Here is a 14,971-nt window from a genome sequence, read left to right as displayed (position 1 = left end):
TGACGCGGAGCCGGGATATCCATGATCGTGGCTGGAGATGCGAGATACAGGATGCCTCGTCTCCGACGTTCGCGACGAGATCTCGTTATCAAATGCTCTCCAACGGCGGTGATGCGATTCGCGAGAGTCGCGAACGTACAATAGGATTTTTCGCGTGCAGCCGAGAATCGAGAAAACGAATTGTTTTGAATTTTGTACTATGAATAAAACGTACCTTATCTGCTAGACCAATAAAATTATCGAGTGTTTCTGTTTGATAAAGTACACTAACGATAAGTGTATCATATATCAAACGTAATCGCATTCGCACGAATTTTAAACGTAATCTTGTTTCCATTTCAGTTTTGAATATCGATATGGACTAGTTGGACAAAGAATTAGATTTTCCATCGTGTGTGTGTTTATAAACTTGTAGGAATTATAAATAATAATATTTTTTTAGTTTAGTCTATCTCGATAATGAGATATTTAACATAAAAATAGGAAAAATGTCATTAAATTTTGAAATCACAAGACTTTTAGTTTAGAATTTACAAAAGCATCAAATAAAAAAGCTGTGTATCCGCGTACTTCTACAGTTTTTACTTTATGCACAAATACGATTAATATTTACGGGAAGGAATACCGCGAGAGGTGTGGAATCTAAAGTCGTCGTTCGCGATGCAAAATACGAGAAACGCGTGAAAGCGTCGCGGTTCCAATTTCCATTGAAAAATAGTCGAGTCGTTCCGCGTTTTGCCGCGGTGCGACCGTTCGCTCGGAAGTTCGCATTTCGGTGATATGGAAGCCGATGCACCATGCTCCATATGCATTTCGTGGTGTCGGCTAGATCTACAGCGCGGATCTGCGTAAAACTGCACGCGGCGCAGGCGACCGAGCGTTAATTGCGAAAGCAAACAATTGTTTTGCACGAGGTGAGCCCGCGCGCGCCGCGTGGCGTCGTGCCGCGTGCGCGTGGATTTTTTTACCAGGAACGACAACTTAGTTTCGCGCGCTTCGTGCATACGTCACACACATGCGACACGCACACTGCGTTGCGAAATGCCAACGCAGATCAGACTTCGTAAAAGGCGAAAAGCCACGTCACGGAACTTTTACGTTGAATCTCGAATGTCTCTCTCTCGCACTGCGCGCGCTTTGAATAAGTGCACGTGCCGAGAGGATTCCCGTCGCGCCATAAAGAAGCTAATGAAGCCGTTGAGTGTGTATTTACGCGTGAACTGAAGTTCCTTAAATATTTAAATTAGGACGCGACGCGTTAAATAGGATTCTGTTTGCCGGATAAATTTGGTTTGCGTGGACCAAACTGGAAATATTTAAATCAGATTATACGCGCGATTAGTGGCTTTGTGATTAAAATTAATCATCGAGAATAAAGTTCTTGTGTATTTCAAATGCACATAAGAAATAGAGAGAATTAAAGATCATTAAACGTAAAAAGAAGAATATTTTTGAAAGTCTTATAATACTACGCTCTTTATAATTTAATAGATAAAATTAATTCTGAAATAAAATGTCACGCTTTTGTTAGTTACTAGATTATCGTAATGCCTATCGCTATCCCGTGGTTAAGATGATTAAGATAAAATTATGGATAATTTTCTTTCGCGAACTTCTCGCAACTACGAATCCTTGATAAGGGATATTGTTTCATCCGCGAAGGAAGGGTCCAATAGACGGATACCGAGGGATATATCTTGCGCACGCTGATAAGAAACTTTGGAACTTCTCTCGCCAAAGTCGTCGAAAGATTAGAGTACAACTCAGTTCAAGCCTCTGGCGAGTAGCTTTCATAAATCTTATATTTGAATATTCTCCGTTTAATATCTCTTTCACGAAATGTCGCTTAGGAAGGTGGAGCATTATAAGTATCTAGGATGGCCGGGGAGAACACAATTTTTCTCGTGACTGATTCAAGAGAAAGAATCCAAAAGTTGTGTGAAAATTGTATTCTAGATATCTTAGGAGTTGGGGCTTATAATACACTGAAATTTCATTCTCGAGTGAAATCTTCTCGAGGTAAATCGCGAAGTAAGAGCTTATTGTTTTTTAACAGTTTTAAAACAGTTCTGAAGCATACGTGCGAATCTGAGACCCCGAATTCGCTTTGCTACTTAGGAAGTAGAACGAAGTTACTTTCGCGCAAAGTATAATGTGTGTCTCGTGTTACCGGCATCTTATTCGTAATTAATTCATCTCCCCCCTTTCTCTCTCTCTCTCTCTCTCTCTCTCTCTCTCTCTCTCTCTCTCTCTCTCTCTCTCTCACGTTGATCCGACCTTACGCAGTTATATCCTACACTGGACTAATATCACGGGTCCTGCGGGACCTCCGGGTTCCTGCTCGCACGCGGAACGACCGCACGCAAGTACGTGCACACATACACTCGCGAGGGCGAGTTACAGGCGTACGTACACAGGCTACGTAATGGGGAATATGCAAACTTGGGAACGCGAAGTAAACACGGACCGTAAACTGCCGTGTTAATTTCAAGGCCGGGCTCGGAAAGCTAGAACCGAGACGCTCGCTGTTTTAATTAACCGCAGACCAGGGCCGTCGCCGTGATATCGTGATTAAGAATTATGATGCGTAGTGGGAGCCGCGTGTACGCGCGCGGTTAGCGTTGTTCCTCCCGTCAAATGCTATATGTCTCGCTCCGCGGAATTAGATTGCGACTATATCGATTAAAAGTTACGACGTGTTAGCTCTTTCTTCCGTATCATTCTGTGCGCGCTATAACGATGATGAAACGTAACTGGCGGTTGCGGAAAATTGCAATTTGAGGGTATCTTTCGTTTACCGTACGGCAGAATATGGCGTATAGACACGAAAATGTGAAATTAACTCGGTATACTTATCGCGTTATCATTACGTTGTGTGAGTTTGAGATTCCGGAACAGCTTGCCTTTGATGATATTTGCACGATATATATATATATATATATATATATATATATATATATATATATAATATTTAATTACGTCGAACAGCAGCCAACAATGCTTATCTTAAACAAATAAGATATAAGAATTTTAAATAGATAATTTTAGATAAGTATTTTTTTTAATTGCTAATATCAACGTAATATCTTTTCCGTAATATGTTTTCTCTTTCGTTTTCCGTCTGCTTTCATTTCTCGCAATCTCAGCGTTAATGAACTCTCCTCCTTCTCCCATAGGAATAAATCGTAATTTACATCAACATTACTTTACTCACCGCTTGTTCTGGACTTTGCTTTTCTCCGTGATATTATTTATTATTCGTGCATACGCGTTCGAACAGAACGATGAACGGCGTCGTTCTCTTTATTGAGATACTATATCTCGGTGATCTTCCGCGGCTGCGACGGTTGCAAGAGCGAGCAACGTTCATGGTATCTAACAGACTCATTAATGGTGAATTCCGCATTTTATTCGGCGAGTTGTACTCGTAAATCCAGTCTGGACGTAAAATCGAACATCGTACATTCCGGGCCGGACCTGTGCAGGTACCACATAAATGCATGCAACCTATCAAACTGTACCCGCGGAATATCTCGGTTTAATTATACCTTCGCGCGCGTGACGGCTCCATGAACTCCGATCGCAATAGGAATTGTAAAAACGATTTTTACACGCCGCCGAATGTACGTGTGATATATTACAGGAATCCATAGCTGCAGGCAGGAAAGAAAAATAACATGGAATAATTGAGGAAAGTTAATTTTAGGGAAGAAACTGAAATAACGTGGGAAATTAATTTTCTTCTCAATTAGTTTTTTCGCCTTGTGTGTGAAAGCCTTTAAAAATTAATTTTGTTGGGTAATGAGAAGTAATGTAAAATAAATGTTTATATGTAACACACATACACATTGAATATCATATATCTACAAGTTTATGTTTCTCTATAGAACTAGAGTTACACATATCGAGGTTTTAAATTTTTATTCTATATTTCATATTTTTCTATCTTTCTATATTTCCTACTACCTGACATAATCTGCATACGCGTTAACGTTCTCTTTATACACGTTTTCCGCCGATATTTTTACCCGTTCTGTCAAAAAATTTGTAGCGAAACGAACTTAGAGCATGAACTAACCGCGTTTTTCACGGGGTATGCTAAAGTTGTTAGATTCCAAATTGACAAAGCTCGCGGACCGATTCGATTATACTGAATAATCCAGTTAGTACTGCCATTTAAAATTTTATCTTTCTCTCGACCGAGTTGGCTGGTTGGCGATAATTGATATTAAAAAAACGACTGGAAGAAAAAAAAGCTGGAATTAACGTCGCGGGAATAATCGATCATTTCGCGAAAGGACGCGAAAGCGGCTATAATAATTATCGTTACTATTAATGGGTCGGAATAACTCGAAGCGACGTTGAATCGCGGAGAAGTCGGATATTATCGGCTGAATATCGGCAAAGAACGCCTCTTTCTCGCATTTCCATTTCTCGATTTTTTTTCGGCTGTGTTCCACAAAAAACAGCTCGTTAGAAAAATTTTATGAATTTATATAGACCAGATTATTAAAGATTTATTTTCGATAAATCAGATAATTTTCTAGCGCAATATTCTAGAGTGATATCAAAGGACGCTGTCTCCTTCTTTTTATACAAGAATTTCTACCGGCAAAAAAAGAGCAAAGAACGCGGAATCTTCTACTTTAATCTAATAACTTTCATATCTCCGTACGATGTTACGCAGACGGACATAAAATGCTCCACAAAGATCTGTATTAGTATTTTGAGAATCGCCATGGGAAGAAAATGGATGAGTTGAAATATTGACCTCGCTCCGATGGCCCGCACAGAAATCGCGAGGAGCCGCGGTACGGCCGGAAGAGCGCGATCTGTTATTCTGTCGCGGAAGCACGAAGATCGAGACATAAAGGTCTCTGGCCGTAATTCCGGAAGGACCACGATGTGGCCTCCGAGGGAGGAAGGACGGGAGGTTAAGAGCGGAAAGAGGAGTAATCGAGGTTGATGTAGCGGCGAGGGAGGTCCTTCAGGCTCTCGGTCCACGCGCGACCTGTGTCCTGTAACTTTTGCTTCGTACGGGGTTCAAAGGTCACGTAGTGGCCACTTCAAGTATATCTTGAAAGCCGGCTACGTGGGAAAAAGAGAGAGAGAGAGAGAGAGAGAAAAAAAACGAGAGGGAGAAAATCCACTACCCCGTGAAAAAATAAACTTTTGATCGTGACGCTCTTGCCGGAGTAGAAAAACGTTAGTCAGCAGCGTTCGCGAAGAGGTACCACTTATATCTTTTAAATAGAAGAGCCATAGTAAATGTCACGCAAAGTGTTCACGCGCGAGGATCGTGGCGACCCGCAGCGATACATGCTTTTCTTCTGTTCATACCGACATTTATTAAGAGTAATGAAAGAAAATTGCTTCGTTCGTCGACTCGAGCTTCGCCGAATCGCGAACTCATTTCCGGCCAATCCGTTGAGATTAATGACGTTGAGATAATTTTTGCCGATAAACACTTAAATATTAACACAAAAAAAAAACGCTCTCAAGATATACGATCAATTTCGTGAAATAAGGCAAATAAGAACGAACGTTGTTAGAGCGAGAAATATGATATAATAAATTACTTTAATACAAAGAAAAGATACATATTACAAACGTTTTGGTCACAATTTAGACTCTCTTCAGTGTAACAAAATGAATTTAATAAAGATCTTATAAATGAGTCGCCAATAACACATACCTACTATAAGAAATGTACATGTGTTCCTTTAAGACCAGTGGTCAGGACGCAAAGTTAGTTAACTGAATCTACCAATGGCATATCACAAAATCGACTGCTGCCTTTTGAATCAAATGAAAGAAACAAAATTTAACCATAACAGTAAACTCACGTTATATAATGATATATGCTGCGCTTATCTGATAACTTTGTAATTGTCACCGGTATTTGAGTGTGATATGTGACAATGTCTTCTGTCTAAATATCAGCAAATATAATGAAGCATTGCATGTATAAAGAAAAGCAGTTAGTCAAATAAATAAAACATATAAACAAAAAAAGTGTCAGTTTTGTGGAAGTCTCTCAACAATCGGGAAATAATTATTGCAAAGATTTAATGTGTCGTAAATTAATGTCATTATTTTGTCTTTTGATGTAAAAGATTTCATTTTACAACAAATTTATTTTGTTACACTGAAGAGGGTCTAAATTGTGACCGAAACGTTTATAATATGTATCATTTCTTTGTATTAAAGTAATTTATTATATCATCTCGCTTTAACAACGGCGTTCGCTCTTATTTGCCTTATTTCACGAACTTTAAATATTGAAATGCCCTTCGCGATAGCAAGATAGCGAATATTATTTTAAGAGAGTAATCACGCACCGCAAGTAAATACATGAATTATAAATAGAATGTATGTATGTATTATTTCCCGTGCAGGGCAGAGTTAATTAATGAGCATAAATAATGTATAGTGCGCGCACGAATAAATTAGTAGCGATGTAATTTTCGCGATGTCGAAATATAGTCAATCAAAGTACGACGTGTATCGTAGCTTTCGGAAGTCAACAACGAAATCGTAGACTCGTTAGAGGAGGAAATTCACCAGAGGATACGTGAGCGTACCATGCCATTGGGTACTATCTCAAGTAACGTATTCTTTCTCCACGGTTCCGACAGCAACTTCGCGTGTGCTTAAAGCTTTCTCGTCCCTCTCCGCCCGGAAGAAACGGCCATCCCATGTAAGAGAACAAAGAAGAAGGAAGAAGGTAGACTAGAAGGATACAGATACGAGGACGAGCGCGAGCCTGAGACCGCGGGATTAACGGATCCACAAAATTAATCGTCCATAGAATTAAAGGTCCTGCCGAGACGGGATTACTGTAATTGCCCACCGTCCTCGACAATATGCAAATATTCGCGATTGCTTCTCTCTCCTCCCCCGCACTCCTCCCTCAATCCTCGTATAAGCACTAATTAAGCGCGTGTCTTACAGTTCATCTTCGGCGATGAATAAAGCGCACGCCGAATTAGCGGAATTAACGTACGATCCATTTACGGGTCTACATGTCACGTTCAAGATTTGCCATGAATTACCGTCGACAAATCGCGACAAAATTTTGCACTACGACATCGCGATAACGAGAACGATGCCGTCCGACATTAGTGTCGCGCAATTGAATCGAGGTTGATTTATGTAGCACTTGAATTACCCGGAGCTTGATTTACGCTACCATCAAGTTTCGCTAACAGCTTTGATTGACTGACTTTGCTTACCTGTAATACTTCGGGGTTAACTCATTTCGATTTCTCGCGATATCTTGTTCGTTCTCAGTGTTCTAACTGGATAATATGCACGGGGATGGATTGAGTAACAAAATTAGTACGATTAACGTAATTCAACCTTTCGTGAGAGGATAATGCTCAGCAAATGAGTGAAGTTTGAAAGTTCCGATAAGCATATTGCACATTGAGTTTCATATAAAATGGCTCGTATATAGAGGTGGCACATCTCCTCTTCTTTCACTCTTCCTCTATCTATCTATCCTTCGAACTTCCTAATCACAATATTATACTTATTTCTTTCTGTAATCTATAAATAAATATGGCAGAGAATATTTTATCATATTGTTAGACAGGATAATTATTTAGTTATAAAATTATAGAAATAGTTAACAACTGTGATGTGTTCGAAGTTCTTGGGCAAGCCTATATAGAGTTTTCGACGATAATTCTCTCGAAAATAGAATGGTATCATTATCTGTCCGCAAATGTGCAGCTGCATTTTGATAACACGCAGCAAGTAGAAACGTTTAGTCATACCGATAACGTTGCCACACTATCATGAGAGAGTAAGTGTCCATGCATTAGTCATGCGAAAATGGGCCTTGGGGGCCAATTCCGCGAAGGACATGTCGGATGTAGCGAATGTCGGGCGGGAAGAGCCGATGACCTCGGTTGGAAGCTCTTATACATCGCGTACGGATTTACGTTACGTATAGGGATGTATAGGTACTCGGATATCCGGACGACGCCGATCCGGATTGTATCGGTGCACAGTGTAGGTATACGGGACCGGTCATTGCGCATATCGTGGAAAGTAGACAGCCTCGGCTATTGAGCCGAGTCGCTCGTGCGAAGGCTCGAGGGATGGATTTATCACGAAAACGCTTCGCTCGCAGTAATCATTTTTTTTGTTGTTGTTGCCGGCGATGAAACGCGCGGTAGTGACGCGTGTGACAGATTTATTGCGCGCGCGAAAGGGGGGGAGCGCACGTAGCAGTTATTGGCACGGACTGCGCGTCCGCGTGTGCGTATAATAATGGTGAACGTATTTTACAATTTATTCTGTTATGGGATTTATGGTAATTTATTGGTGGGTCCGACATGTTATTTATTATTGTTTTACCTATTACGCATCTGTTTGGGAAATATCGACAATGTTTTGATATAGCATATTAACGATGCAATTTTGTGTTTTTTTTTTAAATTTGTAGTGTATCTCGATGAAGCAGTGCAGAATTGATAGAAACTTTTCACAGTTTTCGCGTTCCATAACGTAATTCCCATCATTCCTTTCATATTTTTTGAGTCGTCGAACATTCTCACTTTTTCCGCAATTTTCATAATTTTTGTCTTTTATATTTTACTTTTTACATTAATGATTAAAAATGATACATTGCAACAGCGGAGTTGGAAGTTGCAACTGTCGGATGCTCGCGAAGCTAGCTCAGCAAGTTCGAAATTACGATTCAATCTCTCGGCATTATATTCAATCTCTCGTCGATGCAAGACGCATCCCGGCGCGCCCGGGGAAGTCGCAAACGCGAGTACGACGGAGTTCGTCAAGCCAATCCATAATTAACGGTGCATACGGAATTCCGAAGACAATACGCGCACTTGAAGGGTTGTGCGGCATAATGTATCCCGGACCTTTGATTCGAGCGACGGAGGAAGATCAAGGAGAGCCCCCAGGAAAGTCAACGCTGACGTTCCCGAGATGCACGCGCGCATTCTATGTAAATAGCAATCCAGTTTGCTCGAGGATCAGCAACCCTCAGATTTGGGAGCTTTGGTCGACGGAGGTTTCCGTCTTTGCACCTTCGTCCTTGATCCTTCCGGCTTAGACTCCTGGGCGTCTGGTACCTTATCGTATATGCTCCTTCTCCTTCCTTGTCCCTCCGGTCCATCCCCTGTGAGAAACACGCAGACACACGGAACTGGTCCGCTGTGGAAAAGGTTATCGGTTCCTGCCGGTCGTCGAATATCTTCATTCCCTAGGTTCTCTGCCTTCTATTTTTTCATTTTCCATTTTTCAATCCGTTTTTTATGCGTTACAAATTCTCGAACTCGAAAGAATGAAAATTGTGAGAATCAAAATCGCACCGTAGAAGTCGTAATATAAAATTCACGGAACATGAAAATTATATTATACAATTCGCAATTAAAAAACGAAAATTAAATGCGAATAATACCTATACATTAACTTAATTGATAACATCTAGATATAGATGTTCAGACGACTCAAATATAGAATAGTACTTAATTTAAACAAAAAGCAATTGAGATGTCGGTCGGCTTTGATGTTTCAACTGAGTGAGTGGCTGGACTTAATCGCTTTCGTAGACATCTCTTCCAAGTTTCAAGAAGTCCTAAGAAAAGATTTGCACTATCCGGGGGGTTGAGCACGGTTGAGCGGCGTCTCGTCGGTAGACTTTGCGGCGAAACACTTTCATTAGGATGGAAACTTAATTAGGGTGCCCTCAGGGTCGGAGAACTCTGCAACTTGCTTGCAACGAATCAATTTTGTTACGAAGTCGGCTGAAGTGTCAACGAGACGAGAATTGATCAGTGTTACGATGTTGCTTTTTTTTCCAGACTATTTATAAAAATAAACTAGTTGTTTATAAGCAAGTTAATATTCTAAGATGGATTGCGCCAATATCGCTAGCTTAGAAAATTCGAATAAACAAAAGTTTTCTTAGCCAATAAATTTTCTTACCTCGACTATTTAACTAGCAAAATTGCGGTTGTTCTCTGTTTTTATAGTTATTATTTTCCTAGTTAAAAATTTGACAAATAAAAACTTATTCGACAAATAAAAACTGATTTGTTTTTTAATTGTCGAGCAAGCTCATCATAAATGTAACTTCTGTTGCGTCCATATTTTCTTTATGAGGATTCATAAAACGGGAATTAGGAGTGCAGGTAATGATGCGCCTTCTGGAAACAGAGGGAACATCTACTGTCTTACCCATACTCCGAATGTGGCTTCGTCTCGCAATATAAAGCTAGAGCGAAATATCAAGTGGCGTGTTACGTCAGTGCGTAGCTCCAGGGGAAGAAGGATAAGTCATGGTCCGCCTTGATTTCCCTGTAGGGCAGTACGGGCAGTGGAAAGCTTTGTCGTCTCCCGCACATCAACGGGGTCGCTTTTCCTTGTCGGACCTTTTAAATTTGCGCGACATCAGTCGGCAGGATGAGTCGCGAGAGAGAACGTGACGTATAAAATGCTTGGCGGTCGTCAAAAATACGAGAGATTAAAACCTCGTTCGCGCGAGAACGACCTATCAAAGTGACGTTATAAAGTTTCCGCCTTACGTAGATAATGCGTTTGAATGACCATATCGATAATGCACGTTTCTCTCTCGGCTACCCTCTTTTGGTTAGAGAACGGCATAAATTCGGATTACATCCGCGAGTTAAGAGCGTCCCGAAGTACATGTTTTGAATTCAGAATGTATGCAGAATATATGAATGGGTAGATACCATCGAGACTCGAGATCTTTCGGTGCCGTAAATCTGTCCGCGGTAACGGTCGCAGGATAATACGGGTTCCGCGATATCTGCTTTTTCTCTTTCCTTCTCCTTTTCTTTTCCCTCGGCGTTAGACAGAGAGGAGTTACCTCGCGAGCATTCGCGCCTGAAAATGCACCGCGGAAAATTGATGTATTTTGAAGGTCCGCGGCTCCGCGAGAAGATAATTACTAATTTGTCTAATCCATCTTTGCACCGGCTACGTACATCTTGGGCAGTAATGGATTCGAGAGAGGTGCTACGCTCGGACGGATGATCGATGGGTGGAAAACTTATGAACAATAGAGGTTCAAGGCCGTAAACTTCGTCCGGATGGGCGGAGGGCTATACGTTAAGGCCGTTAAAGAGTATAAAAGAATGAGGAGAGCATGCCAGACAAGATTCGTGATAAATTATGATCAATATATAAATCTGTCAGAAGAAAAAAACATACGTCTAACGCGATTCTTCTTTATTTAGAACCCGACGGATAAAAATAATCTCTATGGATATAAAGCGTTCCTTCTCCCAGCTATTTATTTATAATTCAATATGTTCACAGCGTGCGGCAGCATTTTATAGCACTTTATAACGATACGTACCAACGTACCTCTCATCAATGATCTCGTGCAACTTGACACTAATAGTTTTTGTTTCATTTTTTACTCTCATGTTATTATAAATTTTTTTCCACGAAGTGATACATTATTGCTATTTTTTATGCTCTCGAATTCACATAAAATGTAAGCGGACTATACAGATATAATGAATAACTCTCGATAGACTTTTTATTTAATGCAAAATATCCAACTTTTTTAAATGGCAATTTTTTCCAAAGTTCAGTGGTTATAAAGTTCAATTTGCTTCTAGATTTATTTATATTTGATATGGATATTTTATTTTATATTATTCAACGATACGCGCAAATATTTGGTTTCATCGGCGTTACACGATATAGGAACATATGTAATAGAGAAATGATATCGCGATTAATCGCGCAACGTATTGTGTATTGCGGGAGAAATGGCGCAAAAAAATTAAAAAACAAATAGGACGAAACATCGCGGAAAAATCGCGTGTTGGGCTTCTAACACACGAAAGCTTTTAACACTCTATCTCTATTCTCGAATCTCCAGTCAAATATATTCGATGCGGGAACAAAGTAGCAAGCGTGCGAAAGCAAGTATCCTTCCAGCGAGGAACATCGTCCTGCTTCCTCATCTTTTCGCGAACTTGATATTCTGTGTCGTTCTCAACAGGTTCCCACGCGATTTCATTTATCTGTATAGAAGACAATGTTTAAGCATTTTGTCGATATAAAATTGAACGAAATAGGACGCGAGTGGAAGATATGATACATTTGCGTTTATTCTGCAAGCTCGAAACGTCCCTTTCCAATTTTCGACAGTTGTGCGAAATTTAAAGTGTTTACTTGAAAGAGTTTCTGTATCCGAATTTCCATATTTTAGTAATGTAATTTTAATGAGATATACACAGTTTACGCAAAGTAAACTTTGAATTATTATGTAATATTTTAATTAATTTTTAACACTGTATAATATTTAATTTTAGAATCGAAAATTTTAATATAAATGTATCAAAAGTATAATAGTTTTTGAGTTATGTATAAGCAATCAAAATTGGATAATGGTATCTGTAAATATCTTTCTTTAAAAAAAAAACTTAGGAATGGTCGATTAGTTATACTTCGCTTATAAAAAGAATCGTTAAATCTATTTTAGTTTAGATCGGAAAAATAATTATGAAGTTTAATATTATCACGTTCTTTCCAATATCTTTTTGAGAGATGTAAAATCATGTGATTCCAAAAACAAAGTAAAAATAAAATTAACTCACCGCGTTTATTGCGACGAGTCAATCTCGTTTTCTTGATGTATTAATCGTAATTTTTCCCTTATCGAAAAATCATATAATCTCACTCCAGGACGTTAAAGTCTAGAGAAAAGGTAATGATAATGAATATCAATTCACATAATTACTTTCTTGGTTGCAAGACAGATAATTTACTTACCGTTCAGATCGGAACAGTCATACTGTCACTTATTCCGATATGCGCATCGTCCGTATGCGTATCAAATAAGCGATTGAAATAACGGAGAACTGATGTGTATCCGATATTTAATTTGATTAAATTTTAAATAGCGCGTTGAGTATTTGACCCTAGCAGTAGTGACGTAAACATCATAAACGATTCTCGGCGTACGGCGCGCGGCGAGCGGCCTTGCGTTTACGCAAGGTCGCCGCGCTATTATTCGCACAGCGAGAGTCGAGCAAGCCGGTAGTGGCCTGAGTCGCTCCGCGTGTCACCGTATTATTACGATTCAATGCAATCGAAACTATTTCTTACGAACGAATGGCGAATGTTATAGCTTATACAGTTAATTAACTTCTTCGATTAACGAAGAATAAGTTTACGCGAATAGGTATATCGCAGATTTACTAAAGAATTGTAGGGATGGGAAGTTACCGTCGCGTCGTCTCGTTGTAATACATATTTACGAACGGTAATTATTTTTCTAACGACACTTAATTGGAATATTCCTCGCACGTCGCACTTTGAATCTCTCGCGGATCGAAACGCAATTTATTGCTTTTTACAGATTAAGAAAAACATAAAATAATGATCGTTGGATTGAATAATTCGGGTGATATACATATTGTTCGTGATATATCGTCTATTTAATAATAAATTATATATAAAATGTATTTCGCAGATTCCACATTGCGTGCGGCTTAACGTCGGAAGTGTCCTGCAAAGTGTTGCGCAATCATCGTATCCTGGTCATTAGTTCGAGCGTGCGATTGTAATCAATCGGGTTTTCGCGAGTGTTGAGTGCAACGAAGAAATCTGAGAGGAGGAGCAGGCCTAGGAGGCATCGGGCGCCGGCGGAACAACACGCGGTAATTAATTTATTATTATTTAATTATTGTTACTTACAATATTGTATTTTTTTACTTGATTTATTTAGTTTAATTAAAAATTAGAGAAGAAGAATTTTATTTGGAACTTTATATGAAATCATATTTAAAAAAAGTTAAACATTTTTGAAATAGAGATTTTTAAAGTAATTTTTAAAGATTACATAATTATAACTTCTTGGAAAGAAGGAAAATAAAAAATTTATTCAAATTAAAAGTAATATTATTTTTTTAAATTAAAATATTAATTATTATGGGCATTGTACAATAACTTCAATATTTGTATTTTACAGATCACCGTAGTTTGCAACGTAGTTGAAAACTCCGCTGTTGCGCATCGTTATTGGTAAGTCACGAATTAATTAAAATACTTATTATTGAAATTTATAATTCCCACTGCATTACACTGCAGGAAATCATTTTGGTAACAAATTGATATAATAAGAAAATACATTTGCAAAAATAATATAACAAAAAAATATATCTATTTATATGTAATGCTTGCCGAATTATAAGTGGGTTACATGTGCAAAGAAGAAAGAACTGCCGATTAGAATCGGCTAATTAAAATTGGTTGATGAAGAATCTCTATAGGTTGACCCATTTTTTATTGGAGAAAATTTATTCCAAATCTAAAAACAAAATTACAGTTTAATTTAACTAGAAAAATTCGAGTCCAAATTTAGTCAAGATTTGCAACGATATCCGATAAAAATGGAACAGTCTATAAAGATTGTTTATATATTTATTTCTTGGCGATTATTGTCGAAATGAGAAATTAAATCATGTAGGTATCGATAAATTAGCGAAATCATGACATTTCTGCATGTTAAGATTTTTGATTGCATTTAATCTTTAAAATACATACATACAAATGTTTGCGAGATATCTCCATAGATATATACAAAAGATATCGATATCACTTTCGAGAATATACTCTTGAGATACAGCCTGGTCATTTTAGTTTTAGAAGTGTTTTTACGCTTTATTAAATAAATGAAATCTTCAGAAAGAAAGTAAGCCGAGTATGAGAGATAACGGAAAGTCGCTTTGATAAAGCGCGTGTAACAGATACAAATTATCTCCGGGAAATAAAGGACGTCGGCTTGCGGCGAAGCATATTTTCCGTCTGATAAATTACGGGGGCTCCGCGCGGCGACTATAGAACTTTAACCCGGCGAACGTGATCCCCATTTTTATCGCGAGGCCTGCCACCGTTATTAGGAGCTCCGCGCTATCGCGTGCGCGGTTATTACGCTCATGATTTAGGACGCGGT

The sequence above is a fragment of the Temnothorax nylanderi genome, unplaced genomic scaffold (genome assembly GCF_030848795.1).
Source record: "Temnothorax nylanderi isolate EJ_2023f unplaced genomic scaffold, tnyl_v1.0 TNYL_tig0003_pilon, whole genome shotgun sequence".
NCBI lineage: Eukaryota > Metazoa > Arthropoda > Insecta > Hymenoptera > Formicidae > Temnothorax > Temnothorax nylanderi.
The sequence above is the reverse complement of the archived record's forward strand: the minus strand, read 5'-3'. Positions refer to the sequence as shown.